We start from the raw sequence: 25,308 nt of genomic DNA, 5'->3' as shown, positions 1-25,308 counted from the left end.
ATTGTGTGTGTGTGTGTGTGTGTGTGTGTGTGTGTGTGTGTATGGCACATCTTTTTTTTCCATTCACCTGTAGGTGGACACTTGGGTTGTTTCCATATCTTGGCTGTTGGGAGTAATTCCGTAATAAACATGGGAGTACAAATATCTCTTTGAGATCCTGTTTTCATTTGCTTTGCATATAAATATACACAGAAGTGGGATTGCTGGATCTTATGGTAATTCTACTTTTATGTGTTTACTTGCTAATTGTTTTCCCTATAAAAATGTAAGCTCTAAAAGGCCAGGAACCTTTCACTTTAATTCATTACTGTATTCCCATTGCCTAGATAGAGAATGGCACTTAGCAGTGTTTTTTAAACCTCTGTTGAATAGGTGAAAGGGCACAAGAGAGCCCCTTGTGGACGCTTAGATGGTGAGCCCCTACTGAGGCATGGAAGCATTGCAACATCACTCCCACTAGGTTTTTTGTACCTGGAAGATTCAAGTCCTACAGGTGTGATTGCGTCTTGCTGTTCAGGAAGCAGAGCTAGTTTCAGCTTGAGATGGTCACGTTTCATAAAAGGAGAAGCTGCTAGGTGGTGGGGCTTCCCCAGGAGAATTCAGGTAGCTAAGGGGTGAGGGGTAGGATTGTTACAGCAGGTAGTTCCTTCTTCCAAGAAGGGGATGAGTCACACACCCTTTTGTGCTTGAAAACACAAAAAGAGAATTCATGGGACCCTGAGAGAAGGTAGGGAAAGGGAGAATGCTCATGTGCCAGAGGTTCTCACTTTCTCTATTGTGTCTGTTGCCTAATTTCAGGATTATTATTATTTTTTAAATTAAATCATTGATTTTTAATGAAGTTAAAATAATTAATTGCATCTTGTTTGCATAGTTCTCCAAGTTATAACAGTACATAAATATCACCCAGAGTAGACTTTTTAAAAAAACTTTATTTATTTTATTTATTTATACAGCAGGTTCTTATTAGTTATCTATTTTATACATATTAGTGTATATATGTCAATCCCAATCTCCCAATTCATCCCACCACCACCACCCCCGCACCCCTGCTTTCCCCCCTTGGTGTCCATACGTTTCTTCTCTACATCTGTGTCTCTATTTCTGCCCTGCAAACCAGTTCATCTGTACCATTTTTCTAGGTTCCACATATATGTGTTAATATACGATATTTGTTTTTCTCTTTCTGAGTTACTTCACTCTGTATGACAGTCTCTAGTTCCATCCATGTCTCAACAAATGACCCAATTTCATTCCTTTTTATGGCTGAGTAATATTCCATTGTGTATATGTACCACATCTTCTTTATCCATTCGTCTATCGATGGGCATGTCGATAGGCTGCTTCCATGACCTGGCTATTGTAAATAGTGCTGCAGTGAACGTTGGGGTGCATGTGTCTTTTTGAATTATGGTTTTCTCTGGGTATATGCCCAGTAGTGTGATTGCTGGGTCATATGGTAATTCTATTTTTAGTTTTTTAAGGAACCTGAGGATTATTTCTGTGGCCCAGGAGGTGTCTGGGCAAGTGACCAAGGGAAATGATTGTTGCAAATGAGCATCATGCCGGTGCCCAGGGCAGTGGCTGGAGTAGAGGACCGAGTAAGTACCATATTCCAAGGTAAAGTGGCCCAGGCAGGCTGCCACTCTCCTGACAGCATGCCACTTTATGGTCACAGCTAAAGATGACACCTGCTTTTTCCCTGGGGTATTTTGTGACTCAGAGACTCAAGCCAACACAACTGCTACTCTGCAGGGCATTACCGTTCACTGCTGCAGCCAGAAATCTGAGAGCAACCCTGATCTCTGCCCTTTCCCTTATTTTCCACATTTGTCAATAGTCAGTTATATTGATTCCATCTCCAAACCATCTCTTGACTCTGTTTTCCTTTTCTCCTTCTCCTTTGCCCAAGACCAAACTATCATCTTTTTTGCCTAAATGATTGCAAGGGCCTCCTGAGAGTTTATTCCAAATCAAATTCGCTTTCTTCTATTTTACTTTTCAGATTTCAGCCAGCATAATTTCAATCAGGTCCCTCCCCAGATTAAATTCTTCAGTGGATCCTTCTGTTGTTCTGTTGTTCAGTGATCCCCACCTTTCTCCTTAGCCTCATCTTATTATATTTTCTGTTCTCCTCTCAGTACTTAAGATTTTCCCCTATATTTTTCCAGTTCCTAGGACTTACTGTGCTTTTTGTTTTTTAAACTTCAGTGCTTTTGCACTGCAGTTTCACTTTGTCTAGAACACGTCCCTATGCTTCCTGCTGCCTGACACACCCAACAGGCAGTATCCAGCCAGCTCCTCTTCATTCTTCAGATCTGAGCTTAAATATTTTTTCCCCAGCACACTTCTCAGAGAGTTATATGTGAGCAAGAGCTTAAGCTCCATGTAACTCATTGATGAGAGGGAGTCAGCAGGAATAATGCTCGTTCTAAGATGTATTGAAGAACAGGGGTTTGTATATTCTGATAAGAAAGAAATGTCAAAATAACAGTGTTAAGTTGTATGCAAAACTAGTTAATATCCTACGAGTATTAACAACATAACTGTTCCTTCTTATTTACTATAAAACCATGACACCTTACCAGGTTAATCTGTATTCTTTCAGGTCTGTCTTTAAAATGTCCCTTGTCAGCGGTGAGTTATTTTTTTTAAGTGGTATTTTCTGAGAGACTCACATGAAAGTCAAATAGGCTTATTAAAAATATTCTCTGGTATGATATAAAAGTATCAAGTAATCATCATTGTGCCTTATTTCCAAGTTTGGAATCAATTATTCTTAATTTCAGAAAAGTCTTTCCTCCTTCCTCAGCCTAGATTAGACTCTCCTCCTGATATATGCTCCCAGAGTACCTATATGTACGCTTTGTAACCCTTATCACAATTGTAATTATAGGCATCACTTTTATATTCTCTGTTAGGAATTGGCTCACATGATTATGGAGACTGAGAAATCCTAAGATCTGCAGTTGGCCAGCTGGAGACTCAGGAGAGCCGATGGTGTAGTTCCAGGAGAGCCAACGGTACAAGTTCCAGTCCAAAAGCCAGCAGCTTAAGACCCAAGCAGAGTCTGAAGGCAGGAAAAAGACCAGTGTCCCAGCTCAAGGTAACCAAGCAGAAGGAGTTCCCTCTTACTCAGCCTTTTTGTTCTTTTCATGTCTTCACTTGATTGGATGAGACCCACCCACTTTAGGGAGGGCGCTCAGTCTTAATAAGTCTGCAGATTCAAATGTTAAGCTCATCTAAGACACACTCACAAGCACACACAGAATAATGTTTGACCAAATGTCAGGTTAACACATAAAATTAACCATCACGGATTATAAGCACCATGGGAGCAGGGACCTCCAGATTTGTATCTGCAGCTGCCTTCAGCAGCTTCAATATGATGTCTTATTGGCATCTTAAACTTGAAAAAGGCTGAACTTGAACTCCTGATTTTTCCATCTATTCACATATAGCTCCATATTCCACCCAAATGTTCAATTCAAAGACCTATGTGATATTCTTGGTTCCTCTCTTTCCCATCTCGCTTAACCATGTACCAGCAAGTTCATTTGGTTCTACCGCTAAAATATATTACGAATTCGTCTACTTCTTTCTGTCTCTACTGCTACCACTCTCATCTTTTGCCTGGTCCATTGTGGTAGTTTATTTGTTAGTCTCCTGATTAAATTTTGGATTCTAAGATTTCAAGAATTCAATTCTCAATTTCCAGAACTTTTTCATCATTCTGAGCAGAAACTCTGTACCTATTAAACAATAATTTCCATTTCCCCTCCCCATCCTCTATTCTATTTTCTGTCTGTATGAATTTATCTGTTCTAGGTATCTCATATAAATGAGTCCATACCATATTTGTCATCTTGTGCATGATTTCTTTCACTTAGCATAATGTTTTCAAGGTTCCTCCATGTTGTAGCATGTATCGGAATTTTATTCCTTTTTAAGGGTGAATAACGTTTCACTGTATATATATAGCAAAATTTTAAAATCCATTCACTTGTTGATGGGTACTTGGGTTGTTTCCATGTTTTGGCTATTATGAATAATGCTACTATGAACACTGGGATAAATCTGTTTGAGTCCCTGCTTTCAATTCTTTTGGATGTATATGTAGAAGTGGGATTGCTGGATCATAATAAGATAATTTCATGTCTAACTTTTTGAGGAACCATCTTGAGGTTCACTTTTTGCATATGGATAGCCAACTTTTCAGCACTATTTGTTGAAAGGATCACTATTCCCCATTGCATTATCTTGGTATTCTTTTGAAAATTAATTGACCATAAGTGTGTGTCTTTTTCTGTATCTGTATTCTGTTGCATTGGTCTATGTGTCTACCCTTATGTCAATACACATGGTCTTGATCACTGTAACTTTATTTTAAATCTTGAAATCAGGTAATGTAAGACTTACAGACTTATTCTTATTTTAAAAACTATTTTGGTTCTTCTAGATCCTTTGTATTTTCCTATACATTTTAAGAATCAGCATGTTAATTTCTAAAAAGCCTGTGGAGATTTTTGATTGGGATTGAAATTGAATCTGTCTTTCAATCTGGGGAAAATCGACATCTTAACAATACTGGGCCTTCTAATCCATAAGCGTGGCATTCTTTCTACTTACTTGAGTCTTCTTTACTTCTTCTCACTAATGCTTTGTAGGTTTCAGTGTATCGGTCTTACACATATTTACTTTTTTGTCCCTAAATATTTCATATTTTTAATGTTATAACGTTACTTTAGAAAATTTTAATTTTCAATTGTTTGTTGTTGACATATAGAAATAGAATTAATTTATGTATAGTGGCTTTCTATTCTGAGACATTGTTAAACTCACTTTTATTTAATTCCATGGGACTTTTCATATAGATAATCATGTTGTCTGCAAATAAGGACAGTTCTACTTCCTTTCCAAAGTGTATTCATTTTCCTTCTTTTTCTTGCTTTATTCCTCTAGCTAGAATCTTCAGTACAGTGTTAAATGAAGGTGGAGAGAGTGGACATGCTTCCTGATCTTAGGGGGGAAAGGATTCAGTCTTTCTCCTTTAAGTGATATTAGCTTAGCTGTATGTTTTTCAAGACACCCTTTATCAGGTTGTGAAAATTCTGTTCTATTCTTAGTTTGTTGAAAGCTTTTGTTTTGTTTGTTTGGTTTTTTTTTTTTTTTATCATGAATGGGTATTGAATTTTTTCTAATGCTTTACTGCCACTATTAAGATAATCATATGGTTTTACTTTTTATATGGACTGATTTTCAAATGTTGAACTAACCTTGGATTCCAGGATAAACTACTTTAAAAAATATATATATATATCTTACCAAATTTGATTTTTACATATATTTTTAAAGGATTTTTGCATCTATGTTCATGAGGGATAATGATATATACTTTTCTTATAATATCTTTATCAGATTTAACTATCAGAATAATAACGGCCTGATAAAATCAGTTGGAAAGTGTTTCTTCATCTACTTTCTCTAAGTGTTTGTGTAGAATTGGTATTATTTTTGTTTAAAAGCTTCACCATTGAAGCCATCTGGGCCTAGACATTTTTCCATGGAAAGATTTGTAGCTACAAATTTAATATCTTTAATAGATATAGGGATATTCAGGTTATCAACTTCTTGAATGAGCTGTGATTATTTTATTTTTTAAAGGAATTTGTCCATTTCATGTAAGTTATTAAATTTATTGGCATAAAGTTATTCACAGTGTTTTCTTATTATGTCTCTAGAATCTATAGTGTTGCCCCCCTCTGGAATATTCCCTCTCAGGAATATCTTCATTCCTGATATTTGTAAGTTGTGTGATTTTTTTTTCTCTCTCTTTTTTTTTTTTTTTTTTTTTTTAAATGTCTCCTTCAATGTGGTCTTTCTTTGATCTATTTGATCTATGTTGTTTTGGGTCATGGGGACTGTGGTTTTTTTTTTTTTTTAAAGCACTTTTCTTTTTTATAGCTACTTTATTTATTTATTTTATTTTATTTTTGGCTGTGTTGGGTCTTCGGTTCATGCGAGGGCTTTCTCCAGCTGAGGCAAGCGGGGGCCACTCTTCATCGCGGTGCGGGGACCGCTCTTCATTGCGGTGCGGGGACCGCTCTTCATCGCGGTGCGCGGGCCTCTCACCATCGCGGCCCCTCCCGTCGCGGGGCACAGGCTCCAGACGCGCAGGCTCAGCAGTTGTGGCTCATGGGCCCAGCTGCTCCGCGGCATGTGGGATCTTCCCAGACCAGGGCTCGAACCCGTGTCCCCTGCATTAGCAGGCAGACTCCCAACCACTGCGCCACCAGGGAAGCCCCTTTTTTTCTCTCTTAAGTCTGGCTAGAGGCTTATCAATTTTATTAAGCTTTCGAAAGAAAAGGTTTTTGGCTTTACTGATTTTCTGTATTATATTTTTAATTTTCTGTTTCATTGGTTTCTACACTTTTATTTATTATTTACTTTCTTCTGTTTGCTTGGGTTTAGCTCTTCTTTTTCTAGTTTCTTATAGAAGAATTTCAGATCATTGATTTAGACACTTCTTTTCTAATATAGGCGTTTAATACCATCTACATTTCTCTCTAAGAACTGTTTTAGCTGCATCCCACAATTTTGATATGATGTATTATCATTTTTATTTACTTCAAATATTTTCTAATTTCTCTTAGGTTTTATTCTTTGACCCTTGGATTATTTATAATTATGTCATTTAATTTCCAAATACTTGGAGATTTTCCAGACACCATTCTACTACTGATTTCCAGTTTTATTTAGTTGTGGTCAGAGAACATACTATATATGATTTAAAGACTTCAAAATTTATTGAAATTTGCTTTATATCCAAATGTATAGTCCATCTTGGTGAATGTTCCATGTGAACTCAAAAGGAATATATATTCTGCTGTTATTGGGTATAGTGATCTATAAATGTCAGTTAGGTCAAATTGGTTGATAGTGTTGTTTAAGTCTTCTACAGCTATTTGTGTCTACTTGTGCTACTGTTTACTAAAAGAGGAGTATTTAAATTTCTAACATGTTTGTAGGGTTTTTTTTTTAAAATTAATTTATTTTTTGGCTGCTTTGGGTCTTTGTTGCTGTGTGGGCTTTCTCTAGTTGTGGAGAGCGGGGGCTAATATTTGTTGCAGTGTGTGGGCTTCTCATTGTGGTGGCTTCTCTTGTTGCAGAGCACGGGCTCTAGGCACGTGGGCTTCAGCAGTTGTAGCACGCAGCTCAGTAGTTGTGGCTCACGGGCTCTAGAGCGCAGGCTCAGTAGCTGTGGCTCATGGACTTAGTTGCTTGGCGGCGTGTGGGATCTTCCCGGACCAGGGCTTGAACCTGTGTCCCCTGCATTGGCAGGTGGATTCTTAACCACTGTGCCACCAGGGAAGTCCCAGTTTGTAGGTTTTTCTATTTCTCCTATCAGTTCTTGATTTATATATTTTCACGCTCTGTAATTAGGTTAATATACATTTACAATTATTATATTTTCTTAGTGAATTGGTCTCTATCTTTAAGAAACATTCCTCTTAAACCTGGTAAAAACTTCTTGTTCTAAAAATCTACTCAATCTTATATTAATATTGACACTTTAGCTTTCTTTTGATTAGCATTTGCATTTTATATCTTCTTCCTCCTTTCTATGTTAACTATCTGTGTCTTTGTATTTAAAGTGGGTTTCTTCTCATAGTTAGTATGCAGCTGAGCCTTTAAAAAATATTCAGCCTGACAATCTCCACTTTTTAATTGTTTAAACCTTTTATATGTAATGTAATTATTTATATGCTTAGGTTTAAATGTACTATCTTGCTAATTGTTTTCTATTTGTCTCAATTGCTTTTCCCTTTTTTATTTTCTTTTCCTGACTTCTTTGGATTTAGATATTTTTTCTGATTTCATCTTGCCTCCACTAGGCTTTTAGCACTTTTTCAGCACTTTTTAAAATTTTAGTGATTGCTCTATGAAATACAATATACTTTTTGAACTTTTTGCAGTCTACTTACAGTAATATCCTACTATTTCATATATAGTATAAAAACGTTACAACAGTATAGTTACCTTTCTCCCTTCCTTTCCTTTGTGTTACTGTTATATTTTACTTCTACATATGCTGTATATCCACAATAATTGTTATTCTTACTATATAAAAATATATTTAATACTTAGTATACTTCAATTCTTACTGTACAAATATAAATATATTGTTATTCTACTATAGTCAGTAACCCTTTTTGACAACTTTACTGGAATATAACTGATGTAAAATAAAATACCCATATTTAAAGCATATAACTTACTAAGTTTTGACATAAGCGCATACCTGTGAAATCAATACCATAATCAAGATAATGCACATATTCATCACCTGCAAAAGCTTCCTTATGACCATATGTAACCTCTCCTTCTTCACTGTGTATTCCTATTGAGATGATCATGTGATTTTTTTTGATATAACCTATTAATATAGCAAATTACAGCTTCAGTCCTCTAGTCCTTTCTTAGGGTCCTTTCCCTGGTCTTGAGTATTTTCCTCACATGCACGCACCTTTCAAAACTCAGCTGAATACTGGATGAGACCTTTTACAGATCTCTGGAGTTCTCTCACGCTTTAGCTCACTCCTCTCCAGGACTCTGCCCTGCAAACTTTAGCCATTTTGCCTTTTAGGACACCCAGCATCGTCTCCCCGACTCATGGAGACTAGCGGGCTCTGCTTGGGTTTCCCCTCCCTCTGCAGCAGCCTGGAAACTGAAAGTTCTAGGTGTATAGAGAGCAGTGTTCACACTCAAAGTTGGGAGAATTGTCTGGCCAAGGATATGAGTGTGGGTGGGACAGGCAGGCATCAGAGAGAGATAGGACAGTAGATTGAGGGGTTGCAGAGTCGAGGCATAGTTATTTGGGGAGGGAGACTGGATCATGTGTAAAAACCTTAGAGAAGAAGGTAAATAATGAAAAGCTGGGTTAAGGGAGGGAAAGGAACGTGTATTGAGCATAATTCTGGCTGCACAGGCTGACATAAAACCAGTCCTTCAGTCAGTCCAAAAATGATTGTATCCCAAAATTCACTCTAGGCCATTTGTGAATTAGGTGTTTCTCTTTAATCACTCTTTCTCCTCGTGAAGCTGAGTGTGACTCTTAGGGGCCCCTTAAACATCACTGTGCTGTTGCTCAGAGGGAAACAAGTGTTACGTCTTCAGTAGGCCCTGATCCACTTAGGATCGAAGCTCCTTTAAGAACTCCAGGACCTTCTGGAACTGATTCAGATGCTACACTCCATGTCCTTGGCCACTGTATGTGGTAAGCCTGATTCCTCTTGCCTAGATTTCTCTAGAGAATCCTGCTTTTATACTAGACTATTAGAACTCTATAGACTCCTGGCAGAGCAGGCACTTGAGGGCTATTCTATTGCAGGAGTAGGGAAAAGGCTAATAGGCAAAGCATAGTCTTTGGTGGACGGTGCAGATGCGGGGTAGCAGGTTAGGCAGTTGGCCAAGCCACGGAGGTCCGACAAGAAGTAACGAGTGGAACATTGGCAACAAGCGGGGCCCCAGAGGGCAATCCAAGAGTCCTGCAGATCCAGACAGGCCGTCAGCAGCCTGCATCAGGGTTTGCTGATGCAAACACAGAGGAAACAAAGATTAATTGCTCTCCTGGGCTCCGTATTATCCCTCCCGAGTGCCCTGCCTATCATTTGCTGATTGGGTCCAGAGTTTTGGAACACAGGATTATTGGCGCTTGGTGGAGACTAAATTATTCACGCATTCTTTGACTTACCAGCTTGTAGAAACCATAATTCCAGTCTTTACAGCCTTTATAGGAGCTCTGCGTTTGAATGGGGGAATCTCACTGATTAAGGTTAACATTAGGAGCAGTGAGAAGCATTTAGGGAGAGGACAAAGGGAGTCTTCTCCCCTATGCATTATAAAAGTTAAAACATTATGTTCAGGGATAAATAATGAGACAAGAAATAGATATACAAACAGATTATTTTTTCTTGAGTAAGCATGTGCTTCTTCTGGTGTCAGCGTTTCATGGCTTTGGGGGTTATGCATAATACCCTGTGTACATCACTACCACTGCATTTCCACACTGTCTAATAATCATTTATGCATCTGCCCCCCACACCAGACTGAACTCTGTGGATAGGAACTGAGTGTTATTAATCTCTATATCCCTAGCACCCAGCAGTGATGAATGATAAAATGTTCATCCCTTTCTTACCAAGCATGTGTTATTCCAGAAGTGCTTTGAATTAGAAATTCCTTCACAGTGAACATCAGATCTTTCTTTTCCAGAGTAAGTAGGAAATAACTCAGAACAATACCTAACGGCATTTAGCCTGTTGATGATGCTAATGATGACATCTAGTTTCCATGGCAACATGCACTTATCCTTACAGTGTTTCTTGGACTATGTGAAATTTGGAAGAAAAAATACATACTTCTTCCCACATTGTGAGAAAATCTTTTGTATTACAGTATTTCTGTCCACCTTATCTTCTTTCTAAATGTGTTTATTCTAAGTAGTTGAGTCAATGATGTACATACTGTGGACTATAATGAGGTCAAACCCAGAAATGGTATTGGTGGTGGCGAGGGAGAAAAGCAGAGAATAAGGGATGTGGATTGTTAAAAATACATAGGTGGCAAACTCATTTCAGCACACGTTTCCTTCCTTTCTTTTTCTTTTCCTGCATTTTCCTGCTCTGATCCTCATAACTCAACTAAATCCAGGTCTCTTTAAACCTTGAAATCACTTCACTTTCTGCATAGACCATGCTGAAAACTGTGAAAGGGGGATCTAAGCTGCTCTCCCACTCAGAATCCTTTAGTAGCTCCCATCGCCTCAGCCACAGTGTAAGCTTGTCCGCTTGGCATAGGGAGCCTTTTTTTTTTTTTTTTTTTTGTGGCAGGGGGTTGGGGTGGGATTGGTCACACCGTGGCTTGTAGGATCTTAGTTCCCCAACCAGGGATCGAACCCGGACCCTTGGCATGAGAGTGCAGAGGCCTAACCACTGGACCACCAGAGAAGTCCCAAGCCCTTCCTTAAAGAGCCTTCAGCTACTCTTTCTCCTATCTCTCAGCTCCTCCACTTTGCATCTTACGAGCAAGCTCTTTTCAAGTCTCTGAACCCTGTTGTTTAACCTGGAATAAGTTACCCCTTTCTCACCTGATAAGCTTACGTTTATATTTCAAATCTTGCTTTAGGCCTTCCCGTCTCTGGGAAGCCACTTTGGATTCCCTCTCACCCCTGGTTTAGGTGCTGACCCATGTGCTCCAGAACACCTTGGGTTCCTTGTACAGTTGAACTGAGGCCACCATACTGTAAACTGAATCCCTCAGTAGACAGCAAACACTTTGAGAACAGTGTCTTTAATCTTTAAATCTCAAGCCTCAGGATAATTTAAGGCTAATTGGGTAGGTTCTCAACTAATGCTTCTGAATGAATGAATGAATGAATGAATGAAGAGGCCCAATAATACCTGGGACTCCTTCTGCTCAAGTTCGACCTCCACTAGAGTTGTTTTAATACTTTAGAGAAGTGTGATGTTGAAACTTAAACCTGTGGGAGAGTCAGAACATGTAGCATTGCTAATAGGTCCAAATCTAAGAGGAAGCGTCTGCCTCAGGTCTTGGCAGATTTCCTTGCCTCCCTCTCTTCTGTTCTTTTATCCAACAGATGTCTGAGTACTGCAACCTCAAGATGATTAATAACTCAAGGGTTGGGGGAGGGCAGTATTTTTGTACTTCTTACCAGTACTTTGGACTCAAATCTTCCCATTCCCATGTGTGATAACAATTTTATTTTCCACTGTTGAGGTGTGTGCCTATATAGGTTTAACTATGAGTAACTGTTAAGAATATATCATTACTAGTTATGGAAGAAATGACAGGTGGGCTTAGGCTCCTGAGAACCAGCAGGGAAGAAGAGGGGCCAGGAGTCAGAGCCAGTGGTAGAGGACATTTAGGAAAGGAAAGCAGTTGGTTTTGAGGAACCTGAAAACAAGACAGAAGCAGTCCAGTGTGTCTTTGGTTGATGTCCTTACTGATTTAGGCATCTAAACGTATGACCATGACCTTCTGGGAGGCCTTGAAGTTATTGTAAGGAACTTGACATCCAAATGAAAACTTGTATTTTCTCAGTCAATACATAGTAAAAATACAATTACTGGTATATGAGGGTTTCCATACTTAAAAGACTGGCAATGGATCTTGATATACTAGTAGTTCTCATCCTGGGCAATAATTACACACTGATTTTGTATTTGTAAGCACCTTATAATGTACAAAGATCTTTTACTTACACTAATTTATTATATTTACCACAATTCTGTAGGATAGGATAGGTAGGTATCGTCATTTTTCAGATGCAGAAACTGATTCTTAGGCTGTGACCTGTATCTGGTCTCATGAGTTTGATTCCGATGAGATGAGGTTGCAGATTCCATGGGTCTTAGTCCGGTGCTTCCTTCTGTACATCACACAGAGCTCTCCGTGGGGGAAAAAAACCATATCCAGAACCAAAGATAGAGAAAGATGGGACCGGATATAAAATACCCACTTCTAAAAAACCAAGGAAAAGAAAGAACAGGGCTGGGAGCAAGGTTGGGTTCTTCTGCCTGACAGTGGTATTGCAAACTAAGGGATTCTGGAAGTAAGATTTGGTTATGAAATTGAACAAAGGTACATTATGAACAACTAACCATAAATATTTGTGCTTTAAAAAATCTTCCCCGTTCATTAAGACATGGTCTCTTTTGTTTTTGCATTCAAGACAGACCCAAAATTATGCTGTTGAAAATTTATTTTTAGAATAGATATTAGAGATAATTGAAAAGGTTATATTCCCAAGGTCATAGATCTAAGAATGAACTTCAAACTTTTATTGTAGTACCAAAGAAAGGAACAGATGTGACACACATTCAATAAAAAAATTTAGTGCCTTTATTGAATTATTAGAATATTTATTCTAGGCAGCAGCATAACAAAGAATATATAACTGCTACAGGAAAATCTGCATCTATCAGACCCAAACTGTGCTAATGTAAGCATTTTAAAATTGATCATCACACAGATGTAGAGAACGAACGTATGGACACCAAGGGGGGAAAGCGTGGAGGGGGTGGAGGTGGTGGTGGTGGGATGAATTGGGAGATTGGGATTGACATGTATACACTGCTGTGTATAAAATGGATAACTAATAAGAACCTGCTGTATAAAACAAATAATAAAATTTAAAAAAAATAAAATAAAATTGATCATCATCTTCTGTTTAGTTTAGTTAGAAGAGTAGGGAGTAGCAACCCATATAGAAATGGATAGTCTATGGAAGTCCTCCAAGCAGCTAATAATAGAAATAACTATGATTTATTATTGTTTATTAAAGGCTATGTAGTCTACTAGGTATTCCATCTACTATCTATTTATATTATTAAGAAATTCCTCTTAGCTATTAAAATTAACCTAATTAAAAAAATAAAGCTTATATAAGAATTACCCCAATTTTTACCAAAAAAAAAAAGAAGCTTAAATAAGCTAAATGACTTGTCCAAAGTCACATAGGCAAAAACAGTAGGAATAGAACAGGGATTTGAACTCAGAGGTGTCTGAACTCAGTGTCCGCACTATTAACCTTATGCTAGGTACTCCTAAAATAAGCAATGAGCAGTGTCCCCTGGAAACCTCTGGAACTGAAATCTAGGTCTGACTATTGTAAACACATCATCTTATTTTTAGCTGTCAATTCTGTGCACTTGATCCAAACTGAGAGAATTTGGGTGCATTCTTGATAGCAGTCACTAGGTGGAGCCAGTGCACTGAAAAGCTATCATAGGCTTTTTGGAGACCAGGGCAGGATTTATTCTAGGAAGTCAACAAAGGCTGGTTTTGATTGGAAAAGTGCTAAAAAGATCACTCCCTCTGACAGCTGGCTTTTTTTTCTTTTCTGGATAATGTAGATGAAGAGGAAGATGAGAGGTCTCTGGAGGTGTAGAGAATTGCTGGAGCTAAGAGCTATGTGGGATGAATGCATAATCAATGAATTCTGTTCTTTCCCAGAAGTGGTTTTAATAATCTGATGTGTGGCTGGGCTGGTGGGTTGTGGAAGCAGAGCACAATATCACCCTGCCCTGTGTGGTCTTCCTTCTCTTAGAGATTCCAGCCTTTCAGATGATATAACACGGAGCATACCTCATTACATCTACTGTTTCAAACTGAATGTCTAAAATGATGATAGTGATGATGACGATAATAACTGCTATTATCTTAACATACATGTGCACAGTACTTTATAGTTTGTAGATCCCTTTCACTTGCATTCATTATTGAGTGATGGACCCTCTGACTGGGGCTGAATCAGAAGACATGGGATAAGGGCAGGATTGGATGAAAAAGTCTAGGAAGATGTCATACTAGTCAGGGTTCTCCAGAGAAACAGAACCAAAAGGGAGATATATATATATATATATATATATATATATATATATATATGTATAAAACATTGAGAATTCACTGAGGGTCAAATTGTTCTTGCTCTTCCTGTCTCCTCCAGTTCTTTTTGCAACAGGACTGAGGAAAACAACTAGCCACCTGTAGAGTCATAAACAAAGATACGTCAGGGAACAGTATACTAAATTTCATTTAGTGCTCTTCCCCAAGTTCCCTTGGAATCATGAGTTGTCTTTACCCAGATCCAGTGATTGGTTGCAGGTATGTTTCAGAGTTCACTCAGACACTGGTTTGTGTTGTTTCCACTTCCTGGAACAGGACAGGCAGTCCTTGTTTATGTCCACAATGCATTCTTGGAAACGACACCATATAGGGATCTGTGGTAACACAGATCACTCTCCCGCTCAAGACCGGTATTGTAACTGAAGGTCATGGTCCCTTTTCAGTTTCTCAAGGTGCCCACATTTATTGGCTCATGGTTCCCTTTTGTCTTTAAACCCAGCGATGGCTGGTTTTATGGAGACCGAGATACAGAGAGAGAGAGACAGATTGATTAAGAAATTGGTTCCCGTGATTGTGGAGCTGGCAAATCCAAAATCTGCAGGGTAGGCCCTTAGGGTGAAGACCCAAGGAAGAGTCCATGTGGATGTTGCAGCTCAGGTCCAAAGGCGTTTTGCTGGCAGAATTTCCTCTTCCCTGGGGACCTTGGTGCTTTTTTAAGGCCTTCAACTGATTTGATGAGGCCCATTGACATTTTAGAGTATAATCTACTTTACTCAAAGTTTAAATGTTAATCCTATCTACACGTTACCCTCACATCAACATCTAGACATGTTTGACCAAATATCTGGGTACTGTGTTCTAGCTGAGTTGACATATAAAATTAACCATCACAAGTATGCAACAAATTCTCTGCTGGACTTGAGGGGAAAAAGGTTTTTGCTAGGGTTCAAAGCTGTTCATTTCAACTTCAGCAAAAGCCATATATACTCACCTTCTGTTCTGCCCCTGAAGTCTTGATAAGCTGGCATTGTTGCTATTCTGCATAATTATACAAAATATTTTAATATAAATATATAAAAAATCAAGAATTCTATGAAGCATGGCTTCCAACCATATCATTCCATGTTATGACTATTAGGTAGTTTTGAGATTTCTTTTTTGTAGAAGTACCTAGAAAATGCAAGTAATGAATAAAGTGCTATTCAAGTAGAGTATAGAAGCATCAACTACTATTTCTGAGTGAGTCCCTCAGAGAGAATAGGTTTGGATTCCCTCATTTTACAGATAAATGGAGACATTAAAAGAATAAAACGACCTGTCCAAGGTCACACACAGATATTTCATGAGAGAAGCCAGGTCTTCTGCCTGCAGTTTCATTGTTCTTCCTGTTGCACCACGGGCCACCATATAAACGTGCAATAACACGCACTTGCACTACAAATGCCCAACCAGTTGTGCTGTGCAACATGTGTCTAAATAGGACCAACAAAAATAGGAAATGTCAGTGTCGGGGGGGGGCAATGGTTAATAAAGAAAAAATATGAAAATGTTGAATCCTAGTCCTTCCCAATGAAGTGGAGATGCTAACTGGAGTAAATCTCTCCTACACAGTGTGGCAAAGAGTGAGAGGAACAGAACTGAGCCTGCGGCTCCTATGAGCACTAGGCTTAGTAATGGTACTGTGCCGTCTGCACGTAGTCCTATCAAGTCCTAGCAAGTGGCTTTGTGTCTTCTGCAAACTGAGATATCCCAGGTACACACCACTACAAAAATTATGTACACAAAATAATAAAACAATTTCTGTAAATAATTCTACAAATACTTCTAAGTAAGTGGGGGTTACAGATCAGAGGCAATGGGGGTCTGGCCAGTTTAGTCAGCCAGGGAATTTTGGCACCCCATGCTGGCTACCGAGAGCCCCATTTAGACTGTTGCATCAGTTGAGGGAAATAATAAAGTTGACTTTGGATTAATATGTGGGCTCTTGGAGAAAATGTGGTGCCACTTGAATATTCACGATTTGGCCCCAAGAGACCTTACTTAAAAAGTGCTCTAAGTGAGAAACTTGAAGGAGACTGAGAGAAAAGAGACACCTTTATCAGAGTTGTAATAATAGTGGGGAAAGAGTAGTTCCCCATGTTGAATGGAGCATCTTTGGCTGGATGGAAAGGAGAGCAGTCTTCAGGTCTGTGAGCAGAAGCTACTTTACCTTTTATGATCGAGCCTAAGAAGTCATATAGTTCACTTCTGCCATAATCTTAAACTAATCCAGCTTCAAGGGTTGAGAACCTAGACTTCATATCTCAACGAGAAGAGTGTCCAGTCACGTGTAAGAGGATAGTATTGTGAATGTCTTTGGATAATACGATCCACTGTGGACACAGAAGAGTGAAACATCATGGCTTTGTTCAAGGAATACTTCATAACACTGGCATTTCTTCTTCTTCCTTCTTAAAACAGTAAGCAGTAAACGTTTTCTTATACTTATGGGGGAGAAGGATTTCCCGTAGCAAATCTGGCTAGGCAAATCTCTCAAAATCTTAGGGCCTCAATATTGCATTTTTCAAACGAGTATAATCATACTTTGCCTACTGCCAGAATGCTTCTTTCTCCCCACAACTCCCAGCTTTGTTGAGGTATAATCGGCGTATAACATTCTGTAAGTTTAAGGCGTACACCGTGATGATTTGATATACGTATGTGTTGTGAACTGACTACCACAAGAAGGCTGTTAGCATCTCATCACCTCAGGTAATTGCTATGTATTTTGGGGGGTGAGAACATTTACAATCTACTCTCTTAGCCAATTTCCAAATTTCCAGTATATAATACAGTATTGTTAACTGCAGTCACCATGCTGTACATCAGATTCCCAAAATTTATTCATCTCATAACTGGAAGTTTGTACCTTTTGGCTGACATTGCCCCATTTCCCTCACGCTGCAGCCCACTGGCAACCACCAATCTATTCTCTGTTTCTGTGGGTTTGGAATTTTTAGAGTCTACATATAAGTGAGATCATACACTATATGGCTTTCTCTGTCTGACTTATTTCACCTAGCATAATGTACTCAAGGTCCATCAATGTTGTTGCGAATAGCAGGATTTCCTTTTTCCTCATGGCTAAATAATATTTCATTGTGTGCGTGTATATATATATATGCACCACATCTTCTTTATCCATTTATGGACACTTAGGTTTTATTCATATCTTGGCTGTTGTGAACATGGGAATACAGATATCTCTCTGAGATCCTGATTTCGTTTCATTCAGATACATACACAGAAGTGGGATTGCTGGATCATATGGTAGTTATTTTTAACTTCTTGAGGAACCTCCATACTGTTTTCCCTTGTGGTTGTAACAATGTTCATTCCCACCAACAGTGTACAAGGTTTCTCTTTTCTCCACATCCTCACCAGCACGTGTTATTTCTTGTCTTTTTGATAATAGGTATCTCAGCAAGTATGAGGTGATATCTCATTGTTGTTTTGATTTACAGTTCCCTGATGATTAGATGTTGAGTGCTTTTTCATGTACCTGTTGGTATGTCTTCTTTGGAAAAATGTCTGTTAAGTTCCTCCGCCCATTTTAAGTTGGATTTAAATTTTTTCTTTCTTTTTTTCTTTTGAGTATTGAGTTGTATGAATTTCTTATACAATTTGGATATTAACCCTTTATCAGATAGATGGTCTACAAATATTCTATCCCATTCTGTAGGTTACCTTTTCATTCTGTTGATTGTTTATTTTATTGTACAGAAGCTTTTTAGTTTGATGTAGTCTCACTTATTCATTTTTGCTTTTATTACTTGTGCTTTTGATATCATATACAAAAAAAATCAAGGCCAGTGTCAAGGAGATTTTTCTCTATTTTTTCTTCTAGGAGTTTTGCAGTTTCATTATTTATATTTAAGTCTTTAATCCATTTCAAGTTAATATTTGTGAATAGTGTAAAATAGGGGTCCAATTTCATTCTTCTGCATGTGATTTTCCAGTTTTCCCAGCACCATTTATTGAAGAGCCTATCATCTTTTTTCCCACTGATTATTCTTGGCTTCCCTGTCAAATATTAGTTGACCGTATATGTGAGAGTTTATTTCTGGGCTCTCAAATCTGTTCTGTTGGTCTGTGTGTCTATTTTTGTATCAGTACCATACTGTTTTGATTACTACAGCTTTGTAATATAGTTTGAAATCAGGAAGTGTGATGCCTCCAGCTTTGTTCTTCTTTCTCAGAATTGCTCTGGCTATTTAGGGTCATTCATGATTCTGTCTGAATTTTATGGTTCTGGTTGTCTTTCTATTTCTGTGAAAAGTGCCATTGAAATTTTGATAGGGATTGCATTGAATCTGTAGATAGCTTTGGATAGTAAGGACATTTTAACAATATTAATTCTTCTGATCCATGAATATGGATATCTTTCCAATTGTGTCTTCTTCAGTTTCTTTCATCAAGATCTTATAGTTTTCAGTGTATAGATTTTTCACCTCCTTGGTTAAATTTATTTCTAACTATTTTATGATTTTTCTTTATTTCTTTTTCAGATACACTGTTTTTAGTATATAGAAATATAATTGATTTCCGTATGATGATATTGTATCCTGCAACTTTACTGATTAGTTCTAATAGTTTTTTGGTGGAGTCTTTAGGATTTTCTATATGTAAGATTATATCATCTGCAAACAGAGACCATTTTACTTCTTTCTTTCCAATGTGGATGCCTTTTATTTCTTTGTCTTGCCTGATTGCTCTGGCTAAGACTTCTAGTACTATGTTGAGTAGAGGTAGTGAGAATGAGCAACTTTGTCTTGTTCCTGATCTTAGAGGAAAAACTTTCAGCCTTTCATAACTGACTATGATTTCAGCTATGGGCTTGTCATATAAAGCCTTTTTTTAATGTTGAAGTGCATTCCTCCTACACCCAAACTGTTGAGAGTTTTTATCATGAAAGGATGTTGTATCCTGTCAGATGCTTTTTCTGCAACTACTGAGATGATCATATAATTTTTAACTTTCCTTCTATTAATGTGGTTTATCACATTTATTGATTTGCATATATTGAACCATTCTTGCATTCCATGGATAAATCACACTTGATCATGGTGTATGATCCTTTTAATGTGCTGTTGAACTCAGTTTACTAATATTTTATTGAGAGTTTTTGCATGTATATACATCAGGGATTTTGGCCTGTAGTTTTCTTTTCTTATAGTGTCCATATCTGGCTTTGGTATCAGGGTAATTCTGGCATTGTAAGATGGGTCTCAGAGTGTGCCACCTCTTCGATTTTTGGAAAGAGTTTAAGAAGGATTGGTTTAATTCTTCTTTAAATATTTGGCAGAATTCACCAGGGAAACCATCTGGTCCTGGGCTTTTCTTTGTTGAACAATTTTTGATTACTGACTCAATCTCCTTATGTGTTATTGGTCTGTCCACATTTTCTGTTTCTTTATAATTCAGTCTTGGTAGGTTGCATGTTTCTAGGAATTTATCCATTTTTTCTAGGTTATTCAATTTACGTTCATAGTAATCTCTCTATGATCCTGTGTATTTTTGTGGTGTCAGCTGTAATGTCTCCTCTCTCATTTCTAATTTCATTTATTTGAGGCTTCTCTCTTAGGCTAGCTAAAGGTTTGTCAATTTTGTTTTTCTTTTCAGAAAACCAGCTCTTAGTTTCATTGATCTTTTCTATGGTTTTTCCGGTCTCTATTTCTGCTCTGACCTTTGTTATTTCCTTCCTATGGGTAACTTTGAGCTTAGTTAGTTCCTGTTTTTCTAGTTGCTTGAGGCATAAAGTTAGGTTGTTGACTTGAAATCTTTCTCTCTTTTTTTTTTTTTTTTTTTGACCACACTGCACAGCATGTGGGATTTTAGTTCCCCGACCAGGGATTGAACCCACGCCCCCTGCAGTGGAAGCATGGAGTCTTAACCACTGGACTGCCAGGGAAGTCCCTCTTTTTTCTTAACATAGGCATTTGTCTCTATAAACTTCTCTCTTATAACTGCTTTTGCTGCATTCTGTAAGTTTTAGTATGCTGTGTTTCCATTTGCATTATTTTTTTAAAGCCAGCTTTTTTCTTTTTTTAAAAAATTTATTTATTTATTTATTTATTTTTGGCTATGTTGGGTCTTCGTTTCTGTGCGAGGGCTTTCTCTAGTTGCGGCAAGCAGGCGCCACTCTTCATCGCGGTGTGCGGGCCTCTCACTATCGCAGCCTCTCTTGTTGCGGAGCACAGGCTCCAGACGCGCAGGCTCAGCAGCTGTGGCTCACGGGCCTAGTTGCTCTGCGGCATGTGGGATCTTCCCAGACCAGGGCTCGAACCTGTGTCCCCTGCACCGGCAGGCAGACTCTCAACCACTGCACCACCAAGGAAGCCCCTCCATTTGCATTTGTTTCAAGATTTTTTTTTATTTCCCTTTGGTTTCTTCTTGACTCATTGGTTGTTCAGAAGTGTGTTGTTTAATTCTTCTAGGTCTTTGTTAAACATTTCTTGCATCTTCTCGATCTTTGCCTCCATTCTTTTTTTTTTTTTTTTTAATAAATTTATTTATTTATTTATTTTTGGCTGTGTTGGGGCTTCGTTTCTGTGCTAGGGCTTTCTTCAATTGCGGCGAGCGGGGGCCACTCTTCATCCCCGTGCGCGGGCCTCTCACTATCGCGGCCCCCCCTGCCACGGAGCACAGGCTCCAGACACGCAGGCTCAGCGGCTGTGGCCCACGGGCCCAGTCGCTCCGCGGCATGTGGGATCCTCCCAGACCAGGGCTCGAACCCGTGTCCCCTGCATTGGCAGGCAGACTCTCAACCACTGCACCACCAGGGAAGCCCCTGCCTCCATTCTTATTCCGAGGTCCTGGATCATCTTCACTATCATTATTCTGAATTCATTTTCTGGAAGGTTGCCTATCTCCACTTCATTTAGTTGTTTTTCTGGGGTTTTATCTTGTTCCTTCATCTGGTATAGAGCCCTCTGCCTTTTCATCTTGTCTATCTTTCTGTGAATGTGGTTTTTGTTGCACAGGCTGCAGGATTATAGTTTTTCTTCAGAAGTGTGTGGTTTAGTTTTCACACATTTGTGAATTTTCTAGCTTTCCTCCTGTTATGATTTCTCATTTCATGCCATTGTGGTTGGAGAAGATATCTGATACGATTTCAATCTTAAATTTACTAAGACTTGTTTTATGATCTATCAGTGATCTATCCTGGAGAATGTTCAGTGTGCATGTGAGAAGAATGTGTTTTTCTGCTGCTGTTGGATGGAATGTTCTGTCTATGTCTCTTAGGTTCATTTGGCCTAAAGTATGGCTTAACTCCAACTTTTCCTTACTGATTTTCTGTCTGGGTGATCTGTACATTGTTGAAAGAGTTATTGGTATCCCCTACAATTATTGTATTGTTGTCTATTTCTTCCTTCAGATTTGTTAGTACTTGCCTAATATACTTAGGTGGTCTGATGTTGGGTGCATATATATTTACAATTACTATACCCCCTTGGTGAATTGATCCCTTTATTATTATTATCATCATATAATGACCTTCTTTGTCTCTTATTATAGCTTTTGAGTTAAAATTTATTTTGTCTCATATAAGTATAGCTACCTCTGCTCAGTAGGTTTCCATTTGCATAGAGTATCTTTTTCCATCCCTTCACTTGATTCCTCTTGTGACAGAATTCTTAAGCTTGTATACCTTCTCTTGATCCTGCAATGTACCAGGCAAGGTACTGAGAGGTGTTCCTTTTGGTTTCTTGAGGGCAATGCTAAAGCTTAAGTTTGTGGTCTTTCCCTGGTCTGCAGATTTAGGTCACCTGTCTGTGTGTGCTCACTAGCTATCTGCCAAAGCAAGCTCTTGCTGCCATCAGGAGTGTACACAGAGATCCAGCCACAGGGTAGGGGTGTGTGTAAGTGAGGCACGTGGAGCTTTGGAGGTACCCATGGGTCAGTTGGGGGGATCCATGGGCAGAGCACCCCAATGGCTCATGCGAGGGCTTCTTGATCGAGTCCACGATGCCTTTAGTAGGATCCATATCCCTTTGATGCCCTGCCAGAGTTCTGTCTGCCACTCTCCCAGCCTCTTCATGCCTCCTAGTCATGAACATCATGACTCAGTACTCTGGCTGGGGTGAGAGAGAAATAGACTTCTTTGGCAGAGCCCTGCACATCTGTGGAAGCCAGGTACTCACTCACATACTCTCTCTCTCCCCTTCAGTAGGAAGCAGATGGTCTCTTTTGGCACTGAGCTGTGCTACCTTGGGGGAGGGGTGACATGGGTAAAGTCAAATTGTTCCTCTTACTATCTCCAATGCATCCAAATTCATGTATATATATATGTATACATATATATATATATATACTTGTGTGTGTGTGTGTATGTGTGTATATATATATATTTTTTTTGCTGGAACTTCTCCACCCGACCTCTGGACTTCCACAAAGGCTCTCTTATCCATGGGTGATTATCTAAGACAGTGTTCTCCAGGGGCTCCTGAACCATAGCTGAGAGGGGCTGGAGTCAGTCTGTGGGCCACTGCAGAGTCCACAGCTTGGGACCAAGGTCTGTATGCCTATTGCCTGGTGCCTGGGTGGGTGATACTCCTCCCAAGTCCCTTGGCATATGGTGCTGGATCCCACAGCTCCCACAAAAGACAGTTCTGTTAGTGGGTGTATGCCAAATTGTTGTCGTTGAAGGGGTAATACAAGTGAGGGATGTCTTTCAGCCATATTGCTCACAGGAGGCTTTTGAAGGTCGTGATAGAATACCTACAAAAATTACTTGAAGCTGGTAAAGCACCATTCATATTCATCTATTCAATCATCCATCCATTCATCCACCCAATCACCATCAATTCACCTTGATCAACCTATTCTTTCATTTGTCAAATACTTATTAAACATCTACAATATGTCAATCTCAGTACTATGGCATGGACTCAGTGTAAGGAATTATTGGTTCTCTGATGAATATTCCTGAAAACCATTTTCTGAAGCAATGCCAGTAAATTAGAATCAGCACTCTCTCAGAAATATTTAACCAGTATGTACAGACTAATTGGTCACTAAAGGTTAATGTCTTATTTTAATGTTCCAATTTAATGTTTCAGCTTCTTTATCAAAGGTAGTGAAATTTTAAAACCTTTTCAGAGAAACTCTACTTTCTGCAATAGCAATACAAATAAGCTCAAATAATCTGCTTTGTTTGATTTATCACAAGTAGCTACTTATGTGCTCTATTTGGCCAGAATTGTAGGTTTGTTATCACAGCATTTTCTCAATGTTATACATCTTTTAATGGCTGTCTTCCAACATATTCTTGGGTTCACATTATAGTACAGCATTTCTTAATTTATAAGCAGACTGAGAATTAATTATTTACAATTTACTTAAACAACCGTATTGTAGACCTGTAGTATGAGATATAGTAGGCAAGATAGCAAAACCTACAACAACTTTTTGTTGTTTTATTAATTACAAAATATCATCACCACCCAACACCAAACAAATCCCTTCTGTATATATTATAAAAAGTCTATGAAATGTTATTGCAGTTCAATCTATCCCAGATCTCCACACAGATAAATCTTTACAAGAACGTTTAGGCCAGTGTGATGTGTAGTGGTTAAGAGCATGGCTCTGGAGTAAGACAGATTGGGTTTGTATCATGGTTCTACAGATACTAGCTGTGTGACCTTAGACAAGTTACTTATCTTCTTTAAGTGTCAGTGTCTCTACCTCTAAGATGTGAACAGTAATACCTATTTATGTGGCTGCAATTGAGAAAACTAGAGAAAGAACGCTTATGAAGCTCTGGTAAAATTCTTTGCCTAAGGTCTCCATAAATACTTGTTTTTAGTATCTGTGTTATTTTGACTAAGCGGAGGTGAAGAGGTACCATGTAGTTCTTATTTTTTCTACATTTTAGCTTTAGATTATTTTGTGATAATGTATTTTGCATGTTTCATATAGAATTAGGTTCAGCTGTGAGTTACAGAGGGCTAAAACAACAGTGGCTTTAAAAATATAGACCACCCCGCTTTCCGTATAAAAGTTAGGCTCTCCAGGGCTGGTGTGTAGTGGTTCTATTCCTAGAAGTTGCCAGGAGTCAAGAATCCTTAGAGTTTACTCCTCTGCCATCTTGAGGTTTCAACCATTATCCTCATGATCTAGGATGTTAGCTAGAGCCCCAGTCACCATCTTAAGATGCAGAGTGGAGGAATACTTGAAAAAGAAAGTGGATGAAAGCAAAGGATATAAGACAGTGACCTTTTGAGGGAGGTCTCCAAAAGCTGCCACATATTTCCATGTTTAATCAATTGTCCAGAATCTAGGCACGTGTTCAGACTTAGTTGGGATGGAGGATAGAAAACGTATCCTCTGTTCTGAGTGGATATTTGTTCAGCTTAGAATTGCAAGTCCTCTTACTGTGAAGGAATGGAGAGAATGGGTACTGGAGAACACTGGCAAACATCTCCCACAGTATGTAACTTGTGTATTAAACAGACTCAACGCATTGTGGTATGAACATGAATGATTTATTTGTCCAGTAACTTCTACCAGCTTTGCTCTGCTAAACCACCACTTCCTCCTGGGAGCCAGCTCCCCTAATGATATTTCAGTCTGGTTCCTTGTACTTAGTCACTCTGGGCTATTCAGAGCAGTCTCATTTCAATCTGTGAGCCCCAATCTCTTCATTTGAAAACAGCTATCTGATATTTAGTTCAAAACTCTCCTCCCCCCCCCCCCCCCCCCCAGTTCACGTTGGATTAGTAGTTCCAGGGATCTAGAGGTTAGAGGCACCTGGCATCATCTGCTCCCTTTCATCTTCCCCTCTCCTCCTCCTACTTACCTCTCTGAGACTGAGTCAGGGACAAGCATAAGGGA

The 25,308-nt window shown here is 38.8% G+C and overlaps 1 protein-coding gene across 1 annotated transcript in view; it reads left to right on the top strand.

Moving 5' to 3' along the window:
- The window catches only part of GRIN2B (glutamate ionotropic receptor NMDA type subunit 2B), a 697,821-nt gene that overhangs the window by 114,784 nt on the left and 557,729 nt on the right, over positions 1-25,308 (top strand). Inside the window, exon 3 of the mRNA XM_082352572.1 lies at positions 2,922-3,106. The gene's annotated coding sequence lies outside the window, so the exon portion shown is untranslated. The remainder of the gene's footprint in view (positions 1-2,921; positions 3,107-25,308) is intronic.

The sequence above is a fragment of the Balaenoptera borealis genome (assembly GCF_965194805.1).
Source record: "Balaenoptera borealis genome assembly, chromosome: 13".
NCBI lineage: Eukaryota > Metazoa > Chordata > Mammalia > Artiodactyla > Balaenopteridae > Balaenoptera > Balaenoptera borealis.
The sequence above is the reverse complement of the archived record's forward strand: the minus strand, read 5'-3'. Positions and strand labels throughout refer to the sequence as shown.